The sequence below is a fragment of the Eschrichtius robustus genome, chromosome 3 (assembly GCF_028021215.1).
Source record: "Eschrichtius robustus isolate mEscRob2 chromosome 3, mEscRob2.pri, whole genome shotgun sequence".
Lineage (NCBI taxonomy): Eukaryota > Metazoa > Chordata > Mammalia > Artiodactyla > Eschrichtiidae > Eschrichtius > Eschrichtius robustus.
Window position 1 is genome coordinate 116,544,327 of NC_090826.1, and position 6,000 is coordinate 116,550,326.

Genomic DNA, 6,000 nt, shown 5'->3' on the forward strand with positions numbered 1-6,000 from the left:
AAGGATAGGAATAAATTAAAACTAACTACAAATTTTCCAAACTAATGAAGGTGCTATCTCAGCCACTTAAATATTGTGTGAATTTCTGAGTCAAGAAGTTAAGCAGGTAATGGTTGACCCAACTCCATGGTGCTTTTTCATATGGAAACTGGAGATAATCAACATTGCTATATCTCACAAAGTTATGATATAAAATAACTTACTTAACAAACATTTTCTACCATATATAAAATAACCAACAAGGACCTACTATATAGCACAGTGAACTCAACTCATTCTGTAATAACCTATATGGGAAAAGAATCTGAAAAAGAATGGATATATGTATAGTATAACTGAACCACTTTGCTGTACACCTGAAACCAACACAACATTGTAAATCATCTATACCCCAATATAAAATAAAAATTAAATTTAAAAAAAATCTCGATCACTTACTGTAAATTAAACAATATGTTAGCTGCTGGGGACATGCAATCAAGACACTAATCTTGTCCACAACAGTATTAGATATGTGAAAATGCTGTTTAAAATGTAAACCACCATATAAATTATTACAATTATTACTAGGAAAATAAAAGACAACTGATACTATCAAAAATCTTAGGGATAAAAGTTTATCTTGGGGGTAGGGAAGAGTAGCTGGTGGAAAGAGTAGTTAGAGAATATGGTTTCCAAAATATTAAGCTACAAGTGACAAGGAGGTGTGCAACAAGAAATATGAAACATAATAGATATACAGCAAGTATTTTTTAAGTGAATGAAAAAAATTAATTTGTCAAATTGTTAAGAGCAATATCCATGATGAATCAGGATATGATGAGTTGCAGCCTGAGGAACAAAGAGAATTAGAAATGTAGATCTGGGGGAATTCCCTGGCGGTCCAGTGGTTAGGACTTGGCACTTGCACTGCTGAAGGCCCAGGGTTCAGTCCCTGGTCGGGGAACTAAGACCCCACAAGCTGCGCAGCACAGCCAAAAGAAAAAAGAAATGTAGATTTTGGAGTCACAACGAAAAGTAACATTTATTCAATGCATTTTATCTATCAAGTTCGTTCTAAGTGATCACCAAAAATAAACTCATTTAATCCTAACTGGAATATTCTTGTTCTCGAGTTGCAGGTGAGGAACGTGAAACAGGGCGAGGACAAGAACCTGCTCACCATCACACAGCAGAGTCAGGGTTTGAACCCTGGCAGTCAGTCTCCACAGTTTAAGAGCCTAACTACCACGCAATGCTGTGTATTCCTGTTCTTGCAACAAAGAAATGATAAATTACAAAGATCAGATGACTTCTTTATAGTAAGAAAGTGAAGAAAAATTGTCAGGAGCCCATGCAGATCCAAGGTTATAAGGGGAGAATAGGGCCAGAATGTGGCAAAGTAGTAAGGTGATATAGTGGAGGGGTAGAGGCCAGAAAGGCCTATCAATCAGAGCCTACCGAGGAAAACAGAGTCCACTCTACATATGTAGAACAAGGAAATTAATACAGGAAGCTGCTTACACGGTAATGGAAGAGCTCAAGAATCCCAACAGGATACAGTAAGACAACCCAGGGATGAGCAACATCAAAAATCGGGTACCACCCTTAAATTGGAAGGACTAAGAGAGAAGGCCATGTCTTAGATTGGATTCTCTGTTCCCTACCCTACCCCCACTGCAAATCAGGGCCTAAGACTAGAGCTTATGAGCATGTAAATATAGGCATAGCCTAAAAATCAATCAGAAAACATCAAAGAAATCAAAAGAAAAATGGCAGGAGGCCTGAGCAGACAGTTCACAAAAGGGGATATCCAAATTGCAGATAAACATGTGAAAATGTTTCACTCTTCAGACTCACAGACACAGAGAACAGACTTGTAGTTGCCAAGGGGGAGGGAGGGTGCAGGAGGGAAGGATTGGGAGTTTGGGATTAGCAGATGCAAATTATTACATATAGAACGGATAAACAACAAGGTCCTACTGTATGGCACAGAGAACTATATTCAATATCCTGTGATAAACCAGAATGGAAAAGAATACTAAAAAGAATGTGTGTATATGTGTGTGTGTGTGTGTGTGTGTGTATATATGTATAACTGAATCACTTTGCTGTATACCAGAAATTAACACATTATAAATCAACCATACTTCAATTAAAAAAATGTTTCACTCTTATTAATGATCAGGGAAATCAGATTTAAAACCACAATGTCTTAGTCTGTTCATTCTGCTATAACAAAATACCACAGACTGAGTTGCTTATAAAAAATACAAATGTATTTCTCACAGAGGCAGTAGTTCCCAGATCAGGGTGCCAGCATGGTCCGGTGAAGGCCCTCTTCCAGGTCACAGACTTCTCATTGTGTCCTCCATGGTGGAAGGGGCTAGGGAGCTTTCTGGAGTCTCTTTTCTAAGAGCACTAATCCCATTCATGAAGGCTCTGCCCTCATGACCTAAGCACCTCCAAAATGCCCCACCTCCCTACCATCACCTTGTAGATTAGGATTTCAACACATGAATTTTGGGGGGACACAGACAGTCAATCTATAGCACATGATGAAATGATCATTAGACACTTGCCAGAATAATTAAAATTTTAAAGACAGACAATGCCCAAAGTTGGTGAGGTGGGGCATGTGAAATTCCCATGCACTGCTAATAAAAAGGTAAAATAGTATACAACCGCTTAGGAAAATTATGTGGTAGTTTCTATTAACACTAAATATGTATTTATCCTATGACCCAGCAATTTTATTTCTAGGTATATACCCAAAATACATACATATTTTCACCAAAAGATGTGTACAATAATGTTCATGAATGCAATATTCATAATAGCCAAATAGCGGAAACTTTCCAATTTCCATTAACCCTGAAAGGAATAAATTGTGTGACAGCCACACATTAGAATGCAGCAAGATTGAATAAATTACTACTATATGGAACAAGGTGAGTGAATCTCACAAATGTAATGTTGAGGAAAACAATGCAAACTGCTTGATTCCATTTTACATAAAGTTCAAAAAGAGGTATAACCAACCTATGGTGTTAGAAGTCACGACAACAGTAAGTTTCAGAAAGAAGAAAGAGAGCAGTCCCTGGGAGGAGGCATGAGGAGTGCTTCTAGGGTCCTGGGAACATTCCACTTCTTGACCTAAGTGGTGACTACATGGGTATGCTCACTTTATGATAACACAATATGCTCATGACTTATGCATGTATATGTATTTGTGTATTTATGTGATTTGTATGCATATAATGCTTCCATTTTAAAGACTTCTTTAGAAAAAGATAATGTATGTAAAGCACTAAATATAGTGATTGACATGTATTAGGCTCTTGATATTAGCTATAATGAATAAAATGATGGAAGCTCAACAATGCGCATTTGTAGTATTTTGGATCATCTGTTAATTCCCTTATTAATACCTTGCAGCCAAAGCTGGAGTAGAAAACGTGTAGTGGGAGGGACCCAGGGGAAAGACTGTTAGAGCAATCATGCCATTTGGAAGAGTGGGGAAAGTACCAATCCCATCGTCTCTCCCTGAAGCTCTGGTGACCCTTCTGTCACTTCCTCATTGTATGTAAAGAGTGATTCATGGCTTAGATAGTTCTTTAATATCTAGTCACTTGGGACACACATATGCTTACAGATAGACTTTTCCCTTTTCTCCAATTCACATCAATTAACATTTACCACCCTATGCATAATTAAAACCCATTTAATTATAAACGTTCAAAGAAGTCCTGCTCCCATGAACATGCCTCTTTTACTTTTTTACAAAGAGAAGGATTCTACACTCTCCCTATATATATAAATATAGCTCCTGCTTTGCATTAAGTTTTGCCTCTCATCTTTACCTCCTTATTTCAGAATTCCTTAGCTTACAACTCTTGCCTGATTTAATCTTTACGGTTGTCAGCAGTGATCTGCAGAACTCTGGGGAGAATTTCCCTATTACAGAGTTCTTCCCTCTCAATTGGGCAGTCATCCCTAGTCAGCCTCAATCGTCCCTAGTCAGCCTCATCTATGCCCATTTCCTTAGAGCCTCTCTTGGACAAGGAGCACAGGTTTGCCTCCCTAGTTACACTTCCTCTTTTCCTTATGTGGGAAGATTTTACAGTCCAGCTGGCACACCTGCTTCACTTCACCAAACACATTCCTTACTCAAGGGCATGCTTGAACCACATTTCTAATTGGTCTGTCCCTTTCAGCCCTAAATGAAAGCCTCCTGCCAAGAAGCAGGCTCCATGCTCCCTGGGCAGTACTTCTCTGGTTGAATATTTACACACCACAAGCCATCAGAACAGAAAAGTTCTCCCTCGATAATTGCTGTATCTCTAGCTCTATGTCTTAGTAGGCAATCCATCCATATTTGTTTTTGAATTTAACACCCTGCGGTTGGGACGGCAGATGTCTCAGGCAGAGTATCGCTGCACTGTTTCACTTCACTGGAGACACAGTAGACAGCAAGCCGAGCTAGTAGGTTGCACAGGGCCGGGACAAGCAGAAAGATGGATGCTAACCAGTGCCCTGGTTCATAAGGCCACAGATAAAATAGCAAAAGGAACATTAAAGAGTGTGAGAGAATTTGGTAATTGCAATCATTGTTGCTTTTGTTGTGGTCATCCATGTACAATGCTTGGTGTCAGTCTATTTATCTCTTGAAAAAATAAAATACAGTGTGTTTGTGTGTGAAAAAAAAAAGAGTGTGAGAGCAAACCACTGTGTCTACAATTTGCAGGTCAAAACTTGCTATGTCTAAAGCAAGAATTTGGAGTACAGGTGCAGAGTTGAAGAGTTGCTAGGATTTAGGACAGAGTAAATATTTATCACACGAATGAATGAGTGAATGAATTAAATAGGGCTTCATGGGCACTAAGGAAATTAAAAGCCAAGGGCCCAAATTATAGTATGCAATTGTAGACCACCATTGTGTGATGTGGACTACTACACCCCATTGTACAATGTTACCATTACAGTACAATACTAGCACAAATGTAGTACTGGGCTGTGAGATAGTCGCAGAACTCTGTCTTCTTTATATCCTGAAATCCGTATTCCTCTCCAACATTCCCCTGAAATTACAGTCACAAAATCTGGCTAAACACAAATCCAATGGCCATAAAGAGTAGTATAGCAATTTGCTCTCTTACAGCAATAAATGTCCCTTTCCCACACATTTCCCAACACACTGTTTTCAAACTTTTTGATCTTTGTCAATCTGATTGATGAAAATTAGCATCTCAGTGAAGTTTATTGTGCATTTTTCTAATTATAAAGGAGGCTGCACATCTTTTCATGAGTTTATGAGATGCTTGTATTTTCTTTCCTCTGAACTATTTAATCCAGTTTTACCTCTTTTTCTAGTGAGTTATTGGTTTATTCCCCAACAATCTATAAAAGTCACTTATATAGTATAGGACTCAGTCCTTTGGAATATGACTTGTAAACATTTTTCCTAGATAATCTGTCTTTTGACTTTGCATTTGTCATGAAGGTTTTTTAATATAGCTGAATTTATAAATATTTTCATGACTGCTATATTTTGTGGCATGCTTAGATAAGCCTTGCCCTAACCAGAATTATTTTTAAAGACTTCCTTGATTTTTCTAGTCATTATTGCTTTTTGCACTTAAATCTTTAATCCACTTGGAATCCATTTTGGTCTTGGAATGTTAGGTGTGCATTGTGCAACATTTTTTTCTACATAGGTCAATGCCATATACTGATTTGAAATAATTCCTTTATCAGAGCTGAAATTCCCACATGCATTTGGGTCCATATTTGGGCTTTCTATTCTGATGCATTGGTCTACTTATGTGCTACTATAAAACTATTTCAATTTGTATAACTTTATGTTTAATGATAAAAATTTTCCTGGCCATGTTTGCTTTTTAATTTTTCTATATAAACTTTAAAATCAACTTGCCTTATTGCAAGAAACAAACAAAAACAAACCAAAAAAGTCCTACTGGTGATTTAGTAAAATGACACTAAATTCCTGACTTAACTTGT